We start from the raw sequence: 13,420 nt of genomic DNA, 5'->3' as shown, positions 1-13,420 counted from the left end.
GGACAACTCGTAGTGAAGGGGATATCATCAGAAGATAACCCAGCACATCCGCTTACGAAGGGACTGAGTAGGGTTAAGCACTTGCAGCATGCTAGGAGTATTGGGCTGAAGGATGATATTAACATGGATTAGATAGTATTAGAAACGTGTAATAGATAAATGTAATTAACATTTGATGATTAAATAAAGGAGTTTTATTTATGAGTAATGTTACTATCTTATGTTAATTGTTTAACTATTGTTTCACTTTGCATGTTTTGACTTCCAGAATAATTGAGTTTATTAGGAATAATCGAGTTATTCGAATTGTCCACAATTGTTCATATGTTGGAAGTAGATATGAATGAAGATTGTCATGAATTGGTGTGTAGATTGTCTAAATGGTGTTAGACATAGCAAAGGGTTGCTGCAACGTTCATGAATGCTTATGAACTAGTTTTGAGCATTGGAACAAACCCGCGCTTGCTGGAATCACCTTATGGAATATGATATAAAAGGGTGATCGCAAGACGATAATATCATATAGTCTTAAAACCTAGATATATGGTTTGTTATTTGTTAATTGATTGTACATTGATAATGCGAAAACGCATCAGTAACTCGGTGTTATAAAACGCATTGTTGTGTATAGTTGGTTAATGAATAAGTAAATGCATATAAGTCGAAGTTTATCTATAACTTTTATCTAAGAAGGTAAAAGCGATATCTTGGCCGCTCGATGATTTGATTTGACTTATGTGTCGGGCCCAGTCAGAACTGAATTGATGTGTTCGATTAACTTCTATGTCAAATAAATCAGAGATCGAGAAACCTAAATGCTTGACTAACCAGTCCATAGGATTGTCAGCATGATATCTAACAGAGGACTGTACGATCCCTTATCTGAAGGACAAGATTGATTAGATCAGAGTTTGACAGCGTCTTTGAGAGCTACGATTGCAAACCGAATTGTACTTGTGCATATAGTTACTAGACTTATCCAAGTGGGAGACTGTTGGAATAGTGTCTAAGGCTGCAACTATATTAGGCAAGTATTTGACCCGGTTGTGCATGGTCCTTTTGGGTTGCCTTCACCATAACAACTTGATAGGATGATTTATTAAGAGAGAGTAAATATTATTAATATATTATGAGAATAATATATTAGAATAATATATTGTTATTTGATTAATATAAGTCATAAAATTAATTGGGATTAATTTGGTGACTTAAAGAGATTAATTAAATAAGAGGGTATAAACTGTCAATTGTTTGATAGTTAAAGTTTAGACTGTAAATCCATATAGATATGGATTGGGCGGATTCTAGAAGCTAAAGGATAGCTCAAATCGTCCAAGAGTTATCTAAGGAATGGATTTGGATAGCCTTAAGAGAAGATTATCCAATTAGGGTTTAGGTTGTAACCCTTAAGGAGTCTACAAGTATAAATAGACCCTATGGCTAAGGGAAATCGGCACTTCATCAAAAGCATAGAAACCCTGGCCGATTTCCTCCCCTCTCCTCTCTCCCAAATCATCCTCCTTGCTATTTGGTGTTTCTAAGCCATTAGAGGAGTGACAATTGTGACTCTAGAAGCTCCAAGACAACAAGATCAACAAGGAATTCAAAGGTATGATTCTAGATCTGTTTTATCATTGTTCTTATTCCTAAATAGTCATTAGAAGTCTTGGATTCAAAGCATGTTTAATTAGAAAGCCTAGATCCAAGCATTAGGGTTTTGCATGCGCACATAGGAAAGTTCTTATGGCTAAACCCATCAAAAGGCACGTTTTATAACATCGAGTTACCAATGCGTTTTCGTACAATCAATGTATAACCAACTCATAGTAACAACTCATATCTCTAGGTTTGAAGAATATAAGATATTATCGTCTCATGATCACTCGTGATAAAATCCATGAAGTGATTCCAATGAGCGCGGGTTGAATCCAATACTCAGAACTTATGAGCACTCATGAGTGTTGTAGCACCACCTTGTCCAACATCTTAGACCTCTACAAACCCAACCCATGATAGTCTTGATTCATATCTACTTCCAACATATGACCGACTGTGGATTGTTTGAATAACTTAGTCAATCTGAACAATGACCTAGTTATTCTGGAAGTCAAAACATGGAAAGTGAAACACAATAATAATCGAATCCAATATGGTCTCAGAACTTATGAATATAAATAAAACACCTTTTATTTATCACCATATGATTACACATTATTCATTGTATACCGTTTCAGCTATCAACTTTATTCTTGAATTAAAACAATAGTTGTCCCATGCTCCAAGCATGTACACTATGTTTTTCTAAACACTAGTCATGCCACACACCAAGTATGCTTACTATGTTTGTCTATGATCTTTACTTTGTGAAATAGATCAATTGAACATAACTCCAATGATTCTCATTTCACAGTCCCAAATCTTACTGCAAATGCAAGAATTCCAAATTCATGCCATTTACTGAAATCTGTTAGATTCTAAACTTATATGCATTGATCCTCTTGTAATGATTATGCACAAATTCACAAAGACTTGGCAACAATCATTACAGAGTATTCTAAAGGAGATCAACTCCTTGGAAACATCCTTCTTGCATTAAGTTTCCTAATCATACAGATTGAATACTGTTGGAATAGTGTCTAAGGCTGCAACTATATTAGGCAAGTATTTGACCCGGTTGTGCATGGTCCTTTTAGGTTGCCTTCACTATAGCAACTTGATAGGATGATTTATTATGAGAGAGTAAATATTATTAATATATTATGGGAATAATATAAAGAATAATATATTGTTATTTGATTAATATAAGTCATAGAATTAATTGGAATTAATTTGGTGACTTCAAGAGATTAATTAAATAAGAGGGTATAAACTGTCAATTGTTTGATAGTTAAGCTTTAGACTGTAAATCCATATAGATATACAAGGGACGGATTCTAGAAGCTAGGATAGCTTCAAAATCGTCCAAGGGGTTATCTATGGAATGGATTTGGATAGCCTTAAGAGAAGATTATCCAATTAGGGTTTAGGTTGTAACCCTTAAGGAGTCTACAAGTATAAATAGACCCTATGGCTAAGGGAAATCGGCACCTCACCTAAAGTAAGAGAACCCTGGCTGATTTCCTCCCCTCTCCTCTCTCCTAAATCATCTTTCTTGCTATTGGTGTTTGTAAGCCATTAGAGGAGTGACAATTGTGACTCTAGAAGCTCCAAGACTACAAGATCAACAAGGAATTCAAATGTATGGTTCTAGATTTGTTTCAATGTTGTTATTTAATCTAATTAGTCATTAGAAGTCTTGGATTCAAAGCATGTTTAATTAGAAAGCCTAGATCCTAGCATTAGGGTTTTGCATGCGCACATAGGAAAGTTCTTATGGCTAAAACCCATCAAATACTTTCTAACTTTGAAGCATTTCCATATTCCATTTTGACTATCACTTCTGAACAAGAGTTTCCTCCTTACAGATTATGTCAATATGGTCCTTCCAGAATTAATACTATACTTCCAACTATCCTTGAGCAACCAATCTTTGGTAAACCTTAGACTGTCCTCAACAATTGCTTAATCATTTTAGTCATATCAATTTCTAGACCTTTTCCCCTTCTTCATGCCCCAGGCATTTAGAAAAACTTAGAAAAAGTGAATATAGCACATGTAATCAATCCTATATCTGAAACATATGGGACACGATTCATGATGTCTCACATAAAGACTAAACCAGTCTTTTGCTATAATATTTCCATTTCTATTTGCCAAGTTCTCATAATTCAGATTATGAAAAGGGATGTCGTAATCATAATCGAATTTTAGAACGCAAATAATGAACCCATAAATAGAATTTCCTTATGTTGAGCCATCCCAACATGAAATTCATATATATTCTTGACTAAATACGATTAAGACCTCAATCTAAGCTTTTAGATTTGAGATGAAGTATAATTTCCTCTCCCTTAATTATAGCAAAACAAAATTTTCAACCCCTGCAACCTCACGAATTAAAACTTTTGTTTTCTATAATTAACATTGCTAACTTGCAATACTGTAACGCCCGTAGATCAGGGCTAGTCAATTTAGAGACGATAGGCGTCAAAAATGACTTTTTGATGGAAGATTATTTAGAAGGATTAATCTTAACCAAGTTGTAGTATATGTCACAAGGTTTCCGTGCATATAAAGAACGCCAAAATCCGAGTTATAACGAAGAAGTTATGACCTGTCGAAGTTTCGCGACAGAACCGGCATGACCTAGCGCGACCCAGCGCGACGTAAATAGTGAATTTAAGGTAGATAGATATCTATCCTTAGTGATATAAACGAGAGTCGAAGATTTCTTCGATAGTAGTCCAACGATAAAAAGAGAGACGAAAATGGAGTTCAGATGAAGGAGTTATGAGTTTATAACGGAGTTTTCCTGTCCCGGCCTACTAAAAATACTATATAAGTAATATACTTATAATATATTAAAAATCAATTCAAAATTAGCCAATGGAGTCTAAACGAGAGTTTTAGAGCATAATCTCACCTTCGCGGCGATATAAAGAACGTCGAAAACGGAGTTCGTATGCGAAAGTTATGAATTTCTGAAGTTCGGGGCGCGAAACCCCAAAACTGTCAGAGCCCACGACGTGGAACAAGGTTGCCACGACGTGGCAAGTGTCCTGACACCTCCGGGAGGCCCCCAGATGCAACTTGGGATGATGCATGCAGTGACGACCAAGCCCACGACGTGGAACAAGGTTGCCACGACGTGGCAAGGGCCAAATTTGCCCTATAAATAGATTTGAAGGGCCAGCCGTTTAGGGTTGCTATTTTCTCTCTTCTCTCTCCCGTTTTACCTCGATTTGCGTGCCAGAAGTACCCCAAAGCCCCGGTATCAACCCCGAGACCCGAAGCGAGTCTCGAAGCCCCGAAGATCCCGAGAAGAAAAGAGTTTCCGAGCCGAAGCTCTGCCCGTGAGAAACCCGGTGTGTGAAGATATCCCGGTTTCACCGAAGAATACTACTCTTAGAGCTGTAGTGCTGTCTGATCATCTTCTGATCAAGTGAGTGTGTGGTTACTTTCTTCTAACGCATAAATACGAAGTATTTTATACGAAATACGTGTTATGTGTATATTTTGTTGTTATATGTGTGAATGTATATTCACTTTCTTCTACCGCATAGATATGAAGTATTTGCTATGAAGTATGTGCTAGGTGTTTATACATTGTTTGTTTACTTGAGATAAATGTTGAAATAATGTGTTATACATGTTTTAAAAGATTTAAACTTTATATGTGTTTGCATCTACAAATATGTTGGGTAGAACATGGGTAGATGAAATAGTTGATGTGAGACGAAATAATAGGTGTTTTGAACTCAATGTGTTCATTAGGTATTTTGAACTATATGTGTTCACTTGGTGTCCTTGAACTCAATGTGTTCATTAGGTATTTTGAACTATATGTGTTCATTAAGTATTTTAGAACTCATGTGTTCATTATGTATTTTAGAACTCTATGTGTTCACTTGGTGTTTGGACTCAATGTGTTCATTAGGTATTTTAGAACTCTATGTGTTCACTTAGTGTTTGGACTCAATGTGTTCATTAGTTATTTCCGAACTCTATGTGTTTACTTGGGATTTTTGGACTCAATGTGTTCATTAAGTATTTTTGAACTAGATGTGTTCACTTGGTGTTGTTGAACTGAGTGTGTTCACTAAGTGTTTTAGAACTAAGTATTCACCAGATGTTTTGAATTAATTGTTCACTAGGAGTGTTAGAACTAGGTGTTTGTTAAGTATGTTGAACTAAGTGTTTACCAGTCGTAATTTGTGGACCTTGGCAGTGGTGGACTTTGTGTCAATTCCTTAGGTCAATCCTTAGGAATAAATGGATAAAGGATAGTTGATTCTTAGGGTAAATCCTTAAGAAATAAAGGAGATAATGGGAATGAGTATTTGGGTTGATTGTTTGATAATTCAATATAATAAATGTATTATTGTGGGTTGAAAACCCTACATGCTCACCAGGCTCCCAAGCCTGACCCACTCAGTTTTCTTTGCATTACAGGTAATGGCACAAGAGTATAAATTGGTGGACTTGATGAGAAATTTTGGATTATAGATCAGTAGTTACAAATAACTGTTGTAAGGTCTATTTTATATTGTTTATGCTTTTGGTCTGTATCGGAACATGACATCCCGAGGTTTTATTATTTAATGAAAATACATTCTCTTTGAGAAACGTTTTGATAAATTTTATCATATTTTGTTTTGGGAACAAATTCCGCAACCGTTTTCTTTAAACGATTACTCTGATTTTAAAATAAAGCATAAACAAACCGGTTTTTTTTTGGCCGAGAAATTGGGGATGTCACAAATACTTATCATAATTATCATACTCCCACTAACATGATGATTGTTAACATAACACTTATGCTGCCACTAGCTTTGACATGTACCCAGAAATCAACTGAACTTCTAGAAATTAATACTTTATTGACTTTCTTACCAAAGTTTAGATTTCTGATACTAGATTGCCTTGATACGACTTTATCAATATCATACACCTCTCTTAGATAGCTCACATGTGTGTCTAAACAATTATGAAGAGGGATGCCGTAATCATAATGTTTAGACCTTTTGTCATTCTAACAATTGCTATCTACTCAAAATCTACTTAGTGAAAGAGTTTCCTTACCATCATTTTCATGAATCGAAGAGAAACCTTATGACGCTTAGATTTAATGGTGTATGTGTTCTTATCCATGTGAATTGTCAAAAACATAGTCACAAGACAAGGATAATGACAAATCTAAACTCATATGGATTGAACTTGTGCAATCTTAACTTCTTGCCACCTGGCAGCTCAAGGTCCTGCCATTGCTTCCAAGTAGTTATGCAAACAATTGAGAACATGTAGAACTCAAATGTATAGCCAACTTAACTGGAATGGGCACAGAAATGTCAGCACGATAGGTTATAAACCTCTACTTGTGTGCTAGTGATGAAATACAGGTTTTATTCTTGATTACTTCTTGAAACCTTTTCCGGGATCTTTTAGACTCCCACTGTCTCCTTGACCTATACGACTTTCTTGCCAAATATTCAAGAGATAGTATAGATTCTAATCAAGACAGACACGTAACACAATTAGCCTTAGTTGGTGTTTGTTTTATCCAAAACATCACAACTTACCAATTTCAAACGTACAAGAGTAGAAAACTTTTACTCTTACATTTGACAAGTGTTTTAAACCTTCTTTAAGACATGTCACTCAAGTTACAATATTAGAGTATAACTCTATGAATTGTTTTGGAATGAAGTATGAATCATCTTCTTGATTTAACCACTTCAACAATTCATAACTCCTCTTCTTAACTATCAGAATGTACTTAGAGGATGAATTGTGATAAGGTCTCAAAATCATTAAGATGACCTTAAAACATGATACTAAAGTACTCTCCCATCTTTTCAGATTTGAGAAACTTTTATCCTTCTGCCTAATTTGATTCTTCTTATTCGTTCTGTCATACATTGAAAATTTTACAATGTTTCAGAATTATACTTAAGCTTGTAAGTATAATCATATTTACTAAACCTTAGTAAATCATGACGAATAGTCTTATCCATCTTTTGTGGTGGACTTTGACAAGTGCACACGAAAGTGTAATTGATCCCTTAGTCCTTCTCTTGACTCACACATCCATGTGAACAAGTAGTTAGTCTTAATTTTTTCAATGCTCAAAAGTTCTCATTCAACATACTATACAACTTGCATGATTCCAAGTTTCAGTCCAATTGAAACTTGGGTGATGAGAATCTTTCCTTATTTGGTAAATTTCGACACTACCACAAATGAACGAATCAAATTCATATTTCCAATATTGCTAGAAACATACAAACATCAAGTTTTCATGAATGACATTGTAAGGAGATAAAAATAAAGTAAAACAAACTTTCATTTATTTTAAAATGCGGAATTTTTTTTCCTTACAATGTAACTTGAAATGAAAATTATGTTATTACTTGTTTCCTAGCAATCTATCATAACTCCTAAGAGTAGCTCAAGAATCCAATCTTCAATCAAGCGATAGAAATCCATCTTCGCGATCAGATTCAACATACTCTTTCTTTAAGTTTCCTTGACTTTTCCTTTGATTCTTAAACATCAACATGTGACCTAGTCACATCTTGTAATAAGAATCTCATAATAGAAACTTAACCGAGTTAGATAGTGGACCTTACCTGAAATAGATTCAAACTTATTGACTTTACTAGCCTTATGATCTTTCAGGTAAAATTGACAGCTTCCCAACCAATGCCCTTTTCCTTTTGGCAATAGGACCATATGGACCCTTAGGTAATAGTACATGGGACTATCTCAGACTTAGCCTTTCTCTTTACCATTTGGTCAACCAAGTTGACTATGGCCGATCCCTTTCCATTGGGAAGAGAATGCTTTTCTGGATTTCCTGTGTCACTATTGTCCTTGTCCATAAAGTTTAGGGAAGTTGATCTCCTAATCAAATTTGCTTTACTAGTACACTAAATCATTTCTCATTTAGTAGCACCAAGCAAATAGATAAGATCATTAAGGGTCTTGTCATAGTCAGTTTCATAGGAGTCCCAAGGAATTCACTATGTGACTTAGAAAGTGATTGAACCACTAACTTTCTTAAGACTTTGACACCCAACTCTCCCGGCTTGTCAGTATGTGACTTCATCTCCAAGATGTGATCATACCTAGACCTTGCCTTGCCAATAGGGCTTGAGTGACCTTGAACTTGTGGGTTAGGGAGAATAATTGGAGGAGGTGGAGGAAGTGAAGTTCCAAGATATTTGGGAAGATCATAGATGCCTGAACTAGACATCTTTTGGGAGATATTCAAGATAGTTGATTTAAAGTCCTTAATATAACACCCAATATGAAATATTAAGGCTAGGACCCAACAAACTATTTTATAACTTGGAAGAGGGATGTCGTAATCCAAGCTATAGAATATTTGAAGGTAGGTGAATGACGATTCACCAATTTCCACCATGAAAAACGAAATAATTTATTAGGTTTTAATTGGATTTGAAACTCCTAGATCTTTTGAGATTCACTAAACTTTTCAATGGCATGTTTCAATCTCGAGTGTGCCCTTCAGGTTTTGTGACTGGGATGCCGAGGATCACAAAACAAGGTGTGAAGTAACCATGAAAATTACTTGGTACCCTTAAGTGTTTACCCCTCAATCGATGTGTCGGTTAACCACACATGCTCCATCGATACTATGATAAACATTAAGTTACCATTTGCCTACCTTGTTAAATACGAGTTAGTGTGTCGGTTAACCATACACGCTCCACTAACCGACTTAAACAAAGTACAAAGTGTAATTTCATGGATTAGCACCTTATTCACATTTTCCTAAGTAACTAAGATTGGGTATTTATAAAAGGTTTAGTTACTTAGTATTTATCATTAATACTTTTAATGAAGGGAGAATTATAGTCCTTGTCCTACCCGTTCGGCTAACGACCCTCCACCGGTCAAGGAAGCGGTGGGTGAGAGTGGACACCCATTAAACTGCCATTTTATAGGCAGTAACCTTATACCCCCCTTATAGATCTGCTTCGTGAATGAGGCCTACTAACGGTAAGACTGACTTTACTCTTATACATATATATAAATATTATTAACTTATAATATTATAAAGTATAAGGGTTGAATTTTAACTTTTAAAATTCTAAGGTCTAGTTTGGAATTAAAGTATACATGGGGGGTAACTTTACAAATTCCAAAACTTGAGGACATGTTTTGAAACCTTTCAAAACTCTTGGCTTTTTCATAACTTATGATTTTAATTAAGGTTTAATAGAAAAAAAAAATCAAGTTATGGAAGACATTAAATCATTTAATGATGACATTAAAAATAGAGACTCTTCTATTTTCATAACCTATGAGACTTAATGACACTTTAAAAGAAAAACTCTTCACTTTCCATAACTTGAGGACAAGTTATGGAGTTCATAAAAACCATTAAGATCAAATATTCCAATTAACATAATAATCAAATAATTTGTCTATGATCTAGATTAAACTCATAAGTAAAGATAATTGACATCAACAATTTTCAAGAAATTAGATAATCATATAAAATAATACAAATCTTGAAACTTTGACAATTATCCTTTGAAGACTCTTGGACTTCATAACCTAAAGAGTTAATAAATGAGACATTTCACATCCATAACTTATGGAAGTTTCAAAACTCTTAAGATCATGACTTTAAAAAAACTTTTGAGTTCCAAAATTTTATGACAAAATTTATAACTCCTTAAAACCACTTAGATCAAACTTTTAAAAGAAATAAAATAATCATATCATTCTATCTTTTAATAAATTGACCTAATTCAACTCTTGTAGTAAAGTGACTCAAATTTTAGAAATAATTAGTTTTTCATAAAATCAAGTAATTATCATAAAATTTGACAAACTTCATGTTTTTTTTCTTTTTCTCCATCAACTTGAAAAAAAAATACAATTGCATCAAATATAGTAGAAAACAACCCATGGATCTGATACCACTGTTGAGTTTTGGTATAATACAACATCCTATGGTGCACATACAACCCTAAATACCTTGGATCTATGTTTTCACTAATTATACATGCAAATGATTTCCAAGGCATTAAACCTATAACTAGCATGCATTTGACATAAACCATATAATATACTAGTTAAGGAAACATACCTTTTATGTGGCTTGAAGTCTTGATGTATTTGACCTTAAGAGCTTAGCACCAATAGTATGAAATGCCTCAAATGGAATCACAACACACCTAGGACAAAGGTGGCTCTTGAGAGAGAATTCCATGCACCAAAACACCTCCATATTTCTCTAAGAAAATAAGTGGTGATTTTGGCTATGGAGTAACCTATTTATATGTAGGATTCCAAGGGTCATGGGTATAACCCATAATCCATACCCATGGGTTTTATGATCCATGGTCCATGTGGCCCAACTCTTTATGTATCCATACATAAACTTGGTCCAACATGGATCATAAGCCCAACACATATAAATATAACTAATTATCATAATTAGTCCCCATAGATTTAATTAGTCTCTTTTGATCACTAAATTAAATCCGAATTAATTCTTGATCGATACTAATTAAAACATATGATTTCATATTAATATATTATAACTTATAATATATTAATAAACCATAAATAACCTTCTCTCAAAAGTCCATCCTAACAAATTGTCCTGATGATATGCAACCCAAATGGACCATGCTACTCTCGGGTCAAGTACATACCAATAATAGTTATGGGCTTAGACATCTAATCCAACAGTACGTTGGGCGTACGTAATGGGTGTCCGGACTTGAGACCTATATAAGCATCCTTATCTCATTTTAGCCTCATCCTAATCAGCCTCTTTCACCTTCAAACGTCTTTGAAAACCCTAAAACCATTAGAGAGTGTGCTTTGAGCATAAGGACTGCATTTGTGGCAATTTTAGTGTCCTTTCAAGAAGAAAGAGTTGTCAGGCAAGCTTGGAGTGGCATAGGGCTTCAAGAATTTGTATCTAGTTCAACTTGAGGAGCTTCTAGAGGTATAAAGCTTTGATCTTTCCTTCTTATTCTTTAGATCTAGTTAGGGTTTTCTTTATGGCCCTTTCTGTTGGTTTTGGACCTTCTCTTGAGAGTTGAGCAACTCCAGAGGTTGAAATGGTTAGATCTGAGACTTGTAAGCATGCTAGATGCATAAAGGTGCTAGCTTGGGGAGTATCTAGACTCCATGCAAGAGTTTGGAGACTTTTATGTAGTCCTAATGTGAAGAATGACGTTTTTAAGTCCCATAGAGCATGCAAGGGCATAAAGTTGCCAACTTTATGCCCTAGGACGTCTTAATGAGCTCAGATCTGGTTTTGCACATTAGAACATTGAGTATTAAGCACTTATTGGAAGGAAGTGCTTAATATGTTTGTACGTTGGGTGTAAGTTAGTGTACACCGCATGTAGTGCTCAGGGATTCAGTACGATGTGCGTACCAGGGTGGTACGCCAGGCGTACGCACAACAGTTGGACTTGGACTTGTTTTGGGACTTTGTGCTTTTGGGCCTCAATTAGTCATTGGGCTTGGTCTCGTTTTGGACTTAGTGGGCCAGTTTATCTGTTTTGGGCCATGGATGTTATGGTTGGGATTTATTGGGCCATGAGGCCCATTAATGATTCTGGATATGGACTTTGGGCCCATTAACTAAGGAAGACTTTTTGGGCCATTGTGAAAGGACTTGGGGATTTGGGTTCTCCACATAGATGGTGTTTGATCCTAACATTGAGTAATGTTATTATTGTTCATCACAGGTGTTTACGGACTGTTAGTAGAACAGCCTCTAGATTCTTCAGATAGAGGTGAGTCTCCTCACCATACCAATGGGTCTAAGGCACCAAGGCTGACCCATTATACATTATGTGATGTGCTGGTTAGTAATGGAATATGTGATATGCTAGTTATTTGTGGCACTTGCATGAAAGACCTCGGCGGGTTCCCGAGGCACCTATGTGTAAGACCTTGGGGAGTTTCCAAACATCCTTAGTAAAGACCTCGGGGGGTTCCCGAGGCATTTAGGATAAGACCTCGGGAGGGGGGGTCCTAAGGCACCAGGAGTAAATCCCTGGAGGGTTTCCAGGGCATCCTTGGGCTAAGACCTCGGGGGGTTCCCGAGGCACCCAGAGTAAGACCCTGGAGGGTTTCCAGGGCATCCATATATGTTGTATGCATGACTTATGTGATATATGTAGCTTTATGGCTAATATGATATGTGATATGTGGATTGTATATGCGGTATGCTATGGGGAACTCACTAAACATTAGCTTACAGTTTGTGGATTTGTTTCAGGTACTTCTGAGCCCAAGGGCAAGGGCAAGGCTTGATGGCGTGGCGTGCACTCTCTTAGGCGTTTTCTATGGGACACTCTGATGAATTGAAATAAAATTGTACTTAATATGGATTTTGGAAACAATTGTATTTAGGAATTTCTCCGATTGTGGATAGTGTTTTGGTTAATCAAAAATGAAAATTTTTCTTTTGAAAATTGGGTCGTTACAAAGTGAATCGGACATCTCGGTTTGACTCCACCGAGATAGGCACTCCATGACGTGCCACTACCTCTCGCACATAAATTTCGGCCAGCTTCTCGCCCGATATGCTCTCCTGGATCGGGATAAAATGAGCACTCTTGGTCAACCGATCCACGATGACCCATATCAAATCAACTCCACGTGTGGTCTTAGGAATCTTTGTAATGAAATCCATAGTAATGTCCTCCCACTTCCACATAGGAATATCTAATGGTTGTGTCTTGTCGTGAGGTCTCTAGTGCTCTGTCTTGAGCTTCCTGCAGGTCAGGAACCTCTCTACGTACCAAGCTACATC

Source organism: Lactuca serriola, chromosome 9 (assembly GCF_051521515.1).
Source record: "Lactuca serriola cultivar US96UC23 chromosome 9, Lser_US96UC23_V15, whole genome shotgun sequence".
Lineage (NCBI taxonomy): Eukaryota > Viridiplantae > Streptophyta > Magnoliopsida > Asterales > Asteraceae > Lactuca > Lactuca serriola.
This window is presented reverse-complemented; position numbering follows the sequence as displayed.